The 11,384-nt window shown below is 35.1% G+C and overlaps 1 long non-coding RNA gene across 1 annotated transcript; it reads left to right on the top strand.

Moving 5' to 3' along the window:
- Positions 1–381: 381 nt before the first annotated feature.
- LOC138312324 (uncharacterized) lies at positions 382–11,367 on the top strand. The gene is made up of 4 exons (XR_011206918.1): positions 382–511; positions 4,860–4,974; positions 10,896–11,063; positions 11,309–11,367. It is a non-coding gene; the product is annotated as an uncharacterized lncRNA (long non-coding RNA).
- The last annotated feature ends 17 nt before the right edge of the window (positions 11,368–11,384 follow it).

The following is an 11,384-nucleotide window of genomic DNA, read 5'->3' as shown; positions in this document are numbered from 1 at the left end:
TATTTCGTGAACAAAAGACATCAGTAGGCTAATAAATTACATACTAAACTAAACTAAAACTTAATTTCTATCAAATATCAGGTAACCGTTAAGGCCCAAGTTTCATGTTTTTTATTGAGATGTGCAGCATACTATTTCATTACTTTGTTTAAATTTTACCCACGAAAAATGACGGCCATCTTGAAATAACCGGAAGAAGGTACACTTTGCAATGGCTCCCGGTTTAAATATTGTTTTAAATATTGTTTTGGTAGTCTAGGCAACTCGCATGCCAAATTAGATGAAGTTTCATGTTTGTATAAAAAATGCATGATTTTTTCCTATGCCGCTCTACTATTATATATGTATATACTTATTTATCCAGAACTCAAAATACCGACCATTTTAATTGTGGTTGAAGGGAGGTCTGAACACTGTTGAACACGTGGCCAAAGCTGTACAAAGCAAAACTCCCTGTATTGCTGATACGCGGATCGGGGAAGGCAGCTGATCTCATTGGAGCCTGTCTTAGGTAAGGGGATTCATATTTAAAATTTAAGTTGATATGAGGAAAAGTCGCCTCTGCATAAACCAGACATTTTTCAATATGTTTATGCGTAAACTGATTATACGTATCAGAAATTCTTTTTGTATCACGATTCATAACCAATTAATATGTAATTTTGGAGGCAGACGAAAGCTGGAGTAGTTTGAGAACATTAACGACCATATGGTCAGAGATGAAGGCCTCTAGGTATTAGTGTCAAAATGCTTTACCATAAGGCCACCGTCCGTGGCAGTTTCATATCTGAGAAGAAGGAAAACATCAAGAGTTTGACTTGGTCAAATGCGACCTCATCCAAATAATACTCTGATCTATCAAAATTACCTCTTTTCGTTTAACTCCAATGACGTAGCGAAATGAAGGAAAAGCAACTCCGATAGGATCAGAATATCGAAAATTTGAATTTAAATATTGCTACAATGGTTTGAAAACAATGCTTCTTTTCCCCATTCGGGCCTCGGGAATTTATCCATATTTTTTAGAAAATTGATTTCCCCTCTTCGGATTCTGCATCTCAAATGTTAACTTAGAACTTTCAACATAAAACAAACGAATAATTTGGAAAGGAATTTGCAAACAAGTCCCCTATATGGACCCCAAACCATATGGCCAGTAAAGGTTAGACCCATGTGTTTGTACAAAAAACCAGGTCCACAAATCTCTGCCTCCATCCTTTCCCATTTTTAGTCAACTTTGTTGTCAACAATATTTCCATTACTCACTAGCTGTAGTATTGTAACTATGTGCTGCAACTACAACTGTAGTACGGTCCGTTACCAAGTACTATCTTGGATCAATGCAAAGTTAAACACAAACTAAATGCTGCCGACAATATTTACAAAATAAATGTGTAATCCTACTTGACTCCTGATTCACATATTAACAACCATGTTTACGATTTTACTACAGGTAAAATTTAAACAACTGAATCACCGTTAAAACGCCGTTGTATCGAGGCTGATTCACGTGACAGTCAGATCCTCGTGCTACAAAGTACACAGTATCAACATTTCCTATACCGAGACAACATGTGACTACAATACAGAGGTCACACCGCCCTTTTTTGACGACGGAACTGAGTGCTTTGGAAAAACCTGTCCCCTCACTCACCTGTTTCAAGCAACACATTCGACCTGTGTTACTGAACAACATGTATCGAACTGACAACAAACCCCGTTACCACCTGTATTTGAACTAGTTACGGAAGTCGTCTGTATACTGCAGTACCCCTGTAACCGTATTCCCCAAAGTGACAACAGTGGAACCCCGACTTTCTCAGACTGAAGCCCGAAACTTGTTCTGCTTGGACCTATGGCAAAATCTTGGCAGAAGCGTTGACAAATCTAGCTTAAGTATATATATTAGTAGATGAATTCTTAGTATATCAGAATTTCAATATTTTAACTACTTCTTGATTTCAACAGCAATCAACCTCTTATTGCCCAATATATCCTCCCTACATATAATTGTAAATATTAGAAACTATTTTACAAAACATTCTAAACAATGCCCAATTTATTCGCGGTCCATTCCAAATATCGATACTCCTACTCAACTTTATCCTTCGATAGAACCACCAGAATATATACTTTAATTCCTTATGTTAACAGTCTTAATTATTATTTCCATAGCTCAATATTTACCCAAGTTAGTGTTTATGACACTGTATTAGCCCACCATCATCAGATGGTGGACTATTCAAATCGCCTTTCGTCCGTGGTCCGTGGTCCGTACCGTCCATCCATCCGTCCTTCCGTCCCCGTCCGTTAACCATTCTTGTTACCGCTATTTCTCAGAAAGTACTGAAGGGCATTTTTTCAAAATTTTATATGTAGATTTCCCTAGGCCCTAGTTGTGCATATTGATTGAATATTTTGGGGTACTGATAGGACCGTGAAACAAGATGGCCGCCAGGCGGCCATTTTTGATTTTGATAGTTAAAGTTTATTACCGCTATCTTCTCACATGAAAGATAGGCTACTGAAGGGATCTTTCTCAATTTTTATATGTAAGACATTCCTCTAGGGCCCCGTGTTGTGCATATTGCATTTTGGGACCGATCGGTGAACAAGTTGGCCGCCTGGCGGCTATCTTGGATTTTGATAGTTAAAGTTTGTTACTAGCCGCTATTTCTCAGAACTGTAAGGGATGTTTCTCAAATTCCATATGTAGATTCCCCCTAGGACCCTAGTTGTGCATATTTTATTTTGTACTGTAAACGTTAATTACAGATCTACCGACTCTTAGAAATGTTAAACAATAAAGTTTCATCGTTGTTTCAAAATCGCTACTGTTATTTACCTATCAGACATTTTTCCATTTACATGCAATGAAAATGTTACAAATACATATAGGATGTAGATCTTGTTATGAAACAACACTAGTACAGCGTTGCTGACACACTATGTAAATATTGCGACGTTCATCGGGTGATTCGGTATGTGAACAAACTGTACGTTGTTACAAATACATTGTATATTTATCATACGCATCCAAAGAGAGACGGTAGTAAATATAACAATGTAACCTTTTCTACATTTAGTATGTACAACACCTACATGTACATATGTTTTTCATTTCATTTCAAAAACACTTTTCATTAAATCATAGATTTAATAAGGGATTGGGCAATAATGAGCATACATATATGTACATTCTATTATAAAACAGACAATGTTAAGTATATATATAATATATACATGTATATATGCGTACCTATGTTTTTGTTTATAGTTAAAATGTGGATACTGTATAGCCAGATAATGATAAGTTGAAATTTATAATGGATTCATATCAGTTCAATATATACAGTTCCTTGATTTAAATCAGTTGATATTGATTTGAATTTAATTTGAATTTGGATTCCTCAATATATCTCTCCCACAAAAGCCATTCCTAGTGACCGGGCAGTACTATAAAGTCCATGGTGTTACCACTGAGTTCTGGTCCTAGTCAGGAATGTCCAGAAAAAGAGCCATGCTGATGGAGTATATTAAAGCATATGCATATAAATTAATTATAACATTGGAGAAAATGGGTTTATACATAATGTAATATAAAAATATGAGTGTTATAAGGGTTTACCTATGATCTACTCCTGTCAAAGAACTTGGTACAGACAAAGGATAAAACTTGTAACATTATATCTAGGTAATTCATTATAATAAAATGTAATATCAAGAGTTTCAATACAAATTTGAGAATCAAATGATTGAGTTAATGGTATGGATTTATTTGAGAATATTAACCAATGCATACCTGAATGACAAAATAGTTGAATATATATATCCAAATTCGCCATATGCTATTCATTCTCAATATTTCATGTAACAGTTAGATTATTTTTTGTATTATCGAGGTAAAAAACATGTTAACTTTTCATATCAATATTGGAATAGTAACAATATGGATTTTTTTGCTAAATTTCTTAATATTTACCATGTTTAAATGAAATTAGGATCTCCTGTTTACAAATATAAAATATACGTATAGTGACTTGAAACTCTATTGATTGACTATTCACTACTTGTATTGTTGTGGAAAATGTCTTATGAAGGTGTCCTTATCTGCTATATACCTGTAAATCAAATGTCATATAAGTGGTTACAAATCCTAATTTGATAGGCCTTCATGCTTCCTCGACCATGACGGAATCGGTACTGAAAATTCTTGCAGTTTCTGATGGGGTCATCTCAATATATCCATCTTCGTGGCTCCAAATTGCGCGTGACATACTCAATCTATTGAATAAAAGTTGGATAGCCTTTGGTTGAAAATCAACGGGGTTAATACTAAGCTTTTAAGTAATTAAAGAATTATCATTAACTTCCGGGAATCAAGGGGAATAACTCTAATCAAAATATCGTACAATCATTCATAATGAGATAAACTATATATAATTTATATATATTTCATCGACATAATATCGATAGTCGGTCATGGCAGAAAGAAATAATTAAAATGGAAATATTTCAATTTCCCTTCAAACTACAACCATTCGCTTCAGTATAAATACAATCAATTTGCAGGAATGTCCTCTTTTCTCTATGTTGTATCCCGCACCTCCGGCACCCCGGCACCAGAGTGTCAGACTCAACTTTTTCAGCAAGGATGTTTCGATAAGTTATTAAAAAGGAGGCCATAGTCCCTATTTATTGAAAATCTTTCGCTATGGATGTTTTATTTGATATACCACTCATTACTTTATAGTTTATACTGGCTGAAATATTGCTATGTCTAGTTCATAAGTTAATATCTTGAATGACAACATTTTGATAACAACCATTGATTTATTATTTTTGTTGATTACTTATAGAGATGAACACGCACTGGCGACAGAGGCACCCTTGCTTTTTGGAATAAGTTTCTCTGAAGAAAACTTCCTTTTCCTTGAGGAAAATATAAACATCATCAAGCAAAACAGGAGTATGGTTTGTATATCATAAGTAGCTTGTGAAGTGTGCCCTGTAGAGTGTGGAGTGTCACTGGTCCGACCTTAATTATACTGTTAGGATATTGCTTACGTATACTATTAAATGACAGTCAATTAATATTATATGTACGTTGACAGACATTATATGTAAGTACAACAAATCAGTATATGAGACTGACCAGACTGTTATGTAGCTGACAACTGACACACACATATGCATGTAGACATTTGCCCTGGAGACATAACATTTAGTCTGGGAGATATATTATCAAACTATAGCATATGTGCAATGATCATCGCTTAACCTAAAATAAATTCCGTAACGTGGCATGATAATACCTCATTCGCCCTATACTCATATATGATTTCAAATTAGTTATTATTTGATATCGATTTATTTTATTTTATGATTTTATTGGTTTAACGTCCTATTAACTGCCAAGGTCATGTAAGGACGTCCCTGATTTGTTGGTGGAGGAAAGGCGGAGTACGAAAAACCAGCGGTCAGTACCTGGCAACTACCCCACATTGGATTCGAATCGCAACCCAGAGATGGAGGGCTTGTGGTAATATGTAGAGACATCTTAACCACTTGGCCACCGTGGCCCCAAATTCGATATCATATTGATATTCGATATGGCCCGATACGCTCACGATCAGCGCCGAATTTGATTTTTTTTTCGTGAGTCCATCCTGTGTCAAATTCGTTACAGTGTGGAGCCAACATTATAGTTTTAATGGTACATGTATTATGACATCTCAATTTGAATTCAGGTTTATGAAGAGGTTTGTATGTGATTTTAAACAATGAAACATAAGCGATTAAGAAAATCAGAGATTTTTTGTGTATACCTATATGCTTCCCATGTGTAATCTAGATATTATACCTGTAATAATGACAATTTCCCCTAACTATTTATGAACCATATGGCATATTTATTCAAATTTTGGTTACAAGCTAAATATAATCATAAGTTTATCAATATTTAACATGCAATTCCTCAGTATAATTGAATTGATGTTTTTTTTGTTTTTTTTTTTATATTACATCTATCTAAATAAATGTGATTTAAAAAAGAATTATATGAAATTAAATTGTTTCCTTAGTAATTAAGTAATCTAAAGTAAATTACTGATGTATTTTCTATAATTTTATAGTGTATACCTTTATAGATGGTACAGGTGTAGCACGGGTAAATACATTTAGGTCTAAAACAGACTTTAACTTAACATTAAGTCATATTGTTCATCCCCTAATGTTAAAATATGTTGCCTGAGCGGAAAGACATTCATTTTGTAAGACTGTCAAACCAAGAGGGCCTGTATGGGACCTGGTGTGTTATGCCAAGTAATGTTCTGAATACAGGATCATTGTTTCTTTTGAAAAGTTACTTCTAATTTCCTTATTAGGCCCCATTCCTCCTGCTCCATTGGCAAACTCTTTTGCCTTTACCCGGAAGATGTTTCTTGTCAACTTTGGTTACAGTTACAATACACGCAGATGTCTATGAATGGTAGTGATTTAAAGGATTTACCTCTGCTTACCGCTATTAGTCCCCTCCCCTCCTGCCCCAGACGGTTCAGAGAAAAAAAATCGCTCCCCTTTCTCCAAGGATGTTTCTGACTAAATTTGGTTTCAATCCATGTAGAACTCTATGACTTGTAGCGATGTAATGGACTTACCTCTATTTTCTCCTGTTTGGTTCCGTCCCACCTACCTCTGGCCAAATTTTCCCCTATTGGGCCCCGCCCCTCCTGCCACTATTTACACAAACTCTGTTCCCCTTCCCCAAGGATGCACCTAACAAACTTTAAAGTCCCATTATGCTTTCACCAAACTTTGCTAAAATATACATTAACATCCCTTATGAAAAGTTCTTCATTTGGTTTCTTTACAATGAAGATAATTACGCAATAATCAATTAGTAAAGAATTCTTAAAATAGAACGGGTTGATTTGCATAGTTAAAAATACCTCGTGTATACGTATGTGTTCGATACCCGGATATAGTAAACAAAACAAGCATGGCCGAGACAGAGGGCAGTTTTGAGGAAACGGTGAGCAATACAATGTTCTATAATTGTTTTAGTATATGATACATATTAGATTCCACAGATTATAAATGTGTCCTGTCAAAGGTTACATATAGTTTATATAAAGCATGATACAAAATACGTATTAATCGAAAAATAGTGGATGTAAATAGTGAAATGCATACATGGGGCACCATTTGGGTTATTTTGTCGTACAAATATAAAACACGTGGCCGTGTCATTTTTGGTGATGATCGGTTGTCAGTGGCGTAGCGCCCGTGCATGCTTGCATGCTCAAAGCATGCAATAAATAATCTGACTTACATTTTTGTACAGTCAGAACACATTTGAATGCACGTAACGCTGCTGAATATAAATTACGTATAAATACATATGATATGTCCAACTGTATGCCTAACATAACTTTGTGCACATTTGACAGAACTTGAAGATGGGCCATTCTGGAAAATTATTAGAATAGTCTATATATTTCCGGTTACACGTGCATTTAGTTGTTAAAATTTGATTGTTTGAATCTTGTCGAAGACAATATTAGACTTCTTCACCAAATTTCCACTCAAGCAAATGTGGATTTTGAATCGGGGAAAACAATTTCGAATACGATAAAAAATACCAAAATAAACAACATCGCATGAAAAAGTGAGAAATATTCTAAAAACATAAAACTATATTTAATGATAGCAAATCAACTGAAATAGCAATTGCAATATGTATCTTGGCCAAAGTGAATTTTCAACTTTAGTTCACTTCCCGCCCCGTTAAAACGCGTGTTAATCCATGATTTTCGGTGTCTACTCACGAAATAGTTGACTTTTATTTTTGTAGATACATGAACAGATTGTTGATTAAGAAAAAAAAAATGTTATTGTAATTGTTAGAAATAGCACAGAATATGTAGAAAAATAGGTCATAAATACTATGTTTAATTTTTTTTATTGAGGTGGTCGAGGACTGGTCCCTTCTTACGCAATTACGTAAACTTAATATCAATTTTGTTTAAAATATTCGCCATAAGTTTTTCATCAGTTGAAATAACACAAAATTCTCCCATTGCTTATTATTTTATTTTTTACAGACAAAAATCCGTTGTTTTTTTGTTCGAGCACTTGTCAGGGGAGTCTAGTATAGTACTATTATATGTATATAAAAAAAATCACCACAGTTCTGATTTTGTGTATAGTTTTGAATGGTTATCAACTAAATATCGTTACCTCCATTTAACCATTGGTATATACGTTAATAGTTACCAAAGAAGTAAAATGGTTACTACGTTGTAACAATTTCCCGTCAGCTTCTGGGGGGCTTCACCCCCCCATACCCCCTACCGGGGCTTCGCCCCTGGACCCTGAGCAGGGGGCTGTCGCCCCCTGCACCCCCAGGCATGCAGACCTATCCAGACCTAGCTACGCCACTGTTTGGGGTGTAAAAATATCGTCATAAAGTACCAAACTTTTGCTGAATAGTAGAGCATATATCCTTATGAAAATATCTGCTAATAAAAATGTCCAACATTTCCATGTTTTTAAAAAAAATAGAAAAAACCCTCTTCGGAGAGGGGGGAAATCCGTAGTTCCGCCCCAGAGCCAAAACAATCTAGTACGCATGCGCAGGCACAAAAAAAGTGGAATTTCCCTAACAAACTTCAACATCGTGCATGGCGAACGCACTACTGAAGACTCGCCAAAATACGTGTCAGCGAACACACACATGGGTCCGTTCTTCACCACGTGCACGTTCCTTCAAACAACGATTTTCAAACAATTTATAGCGGTCAAGTTGCATTGCTCGATCGCGATCGACTGCACGTTACGATCCCACGCATTCCACGCGTGGACCTACAAATACATGTTGTACATGCATGTATTTGCATGTACTGTAATTTCTATATAAAACTAGGCTAAAACTATTCAAAAAGTGTTTGTTCTTGAATGGAAAGCAAGCAATTAACAATTTTTTCTTAATCAACAATCTGTTCATGTTCTACAAAAATAAAAGTCAACTATTTCGTGAGTAGACACCGAAAATCATGGATTAACACGCGTTTTTAACGGGGCGGGAAGTGAACTAAAGTTGAAAATTCACTTTGGCCAAGAACATATTGCAATTGCTATTTCAGTTGATTTGCTATCATTTAAATATAGTTATATGTTTTTAGAATATTTCTCACTTTTCATGCGATGTTGTTTATTTTGGTATTCGTAAGTGTTTCCCGATTCAAAATCCACATTTGCTTGAGGGAATTTGGTGAAGAAGTCTAATATTGTCTTCGACAAGATTCAAACAATCAAATTTTAACAACTAAATGCACGTGGTAACCGGAAATATATAGACTTTCTAATAATTTTCCAGAATGGCCCATCTTCAAGTCTGTCAAATGTGCACAAAGTTATGTTAGGCATACAGTTGGACATATCATATGTATTTATACGTAATTTATATTCAGCAGCGTTACGTGCATTCAAATGTGTTCTGACTGTACAAAAAATGTAAGTCAGATTATTTATTGCATGCTTGAGCATGCAAGCATGCACGGGCGCTACGCCACTGCCAAAACATAATGGGGCTTTAACTACAATCCATGTGGAACATTATGACTGTAATTAAAGGAAATGTTGAAGGACGACGGAAGCCGCGCTATGACATAAGCTCCCTTCTGGTCAGGTGAGCTACACTGTATGTTAATTAAGTTCCATGCTTACAACCAGTAACTTTTCACAACGAATATTTCTTATTCAGATATAATTTCGTACCGAATAGTGTATTGTGCTAATCAGAAGTGATGGAGTGCCGGTGAGAAACATCTATAATATAATAAGTTTTATTTCACAAGATATTGTCATAGATTTACAGCTACTCGTGTATGTACATGTATAAGATGGTCAGTTAATTATCAGCTATCTACACACATATTCGTCATTGATTATAATCCCTGATTAGCATGGTGTAACATGGAATGGATTCATTGTGTGGGCTGTTAGGGTTATAGATATCAGGTATTAGATGTCATGGCCAAATACTGATGTGTAAACCTTCCTGCTCTCTTGCTACATGTACTAACCAATATAAATAGAGCTGACCAGTGCTATACATGGGGACAGCTAGAAAGAGAGAGGGAGTAAGACACACACCTTGACTGTATCTATACTGTTAATGTAATAGTGAAATGTTTGTAAGAACACAGGAGTCCAGAAATAAAATGTCGACAGAAAGTGGAGTCCAGTCATCATTCCATCTCAACATCTAAATGTACCTGACGAGCTAAGAGCTATGGCCAACTATACAACCACTATACAATCCACTATACAACTTTACAAAACAGATTTAAAAAATCATTTTATTATACATCAACGGATTTCCCTGGCTGCTATTGCCGTTTCGTAACTAGCTCCTGATTGTTTTTGCCATTTTCTACAAAGCATCTTTAGAAGGGAATTTATGTCCACACGACTTCGTTCACCCTAGCCCACAACAGTATTATGGCATGGTTATTAATAAAATACATGATAATGAACAGATCAGACTGCGACCGCCACATTGTTTACCTGACGACACACAAAAGCTTCAAAATATATTTACCGCTAGTTCAATGGCGCACTCTGACAGAATAAAAAAACATGGGCGATACTCATTGAGGTTACATATGTACACAAATATTTCAGAAGACAAAATAGTATTCTTTGCATTAAAAATTATAGAAATAATAAAAGAAACTCATCTTTTTAAAGATAATCTTGTATGTATGCATTCATTCAAAAAATCATTTTTTACATTAACAATTATGCGCGCGCATCATATATTGTACTAATGTATGATGCGTTATTTGAATTATGATTAATTTCAATGTTGATTACATTTTCTGTTTTAGGTCTCTGAGTTTGATATACATACTGAAAAGGCAACAACAATGAAGGAAAAGTGACTGAGGGCATTATTCGAACCTGGGCCACTGTCAAAGTAAAAGGTACACCTCCAAGTTCAGTCAAAGAAAAGGCCGTTGTTGCTGATGTGTCATTTACACCATTAATAGAGAAAGGTAACTATGAAAGTCTTATCTTATTTGCTATCGTTTTCATTTACTTTCTTCATAAAAATGAACTACTGACAGGTACCCTTTAAGTATAAAATTATTTTGATTACATAGGAATTGGAAACAATTCTCGTGACATCAAAAATGTACAATTTTTACAATTTCAGCAATGTGTGTAAAATTCTCAATATCTTTTTGAAACTGTATATACTATAAGTACTGTCAGAGGTTTGGTAATTGTTTTTCTACAGTAAAGAAAAGGACTTCTTCCAGCAGCCAGTATCGTACAGGCAGCGCTACGGATGCACAAAAAAAAAAAAAAAAAAT

The sequence above is a fragment of the Argopecten irradians genome, unplaced genomic scaffold (assembly GCF_041381155.1).
Source record: "Argopecten irradians isolate NY unplaced genomic scaffold, Ai_NY scaffold_0274, whole genome shotgun sequence".
Taxonomy (NCBI): domain Eukaryota; kingdom Metazoa; phylum Mollusca; class Bivalvia; order Pectinida; family Pectinidae; genus Argopecten; species Argopecten irradians.
The sequence above is the reverse complement of the archived record's forward strand: the minus strand, read 5'-3'. Positions and strand labels throughout refer to the sequence as shown.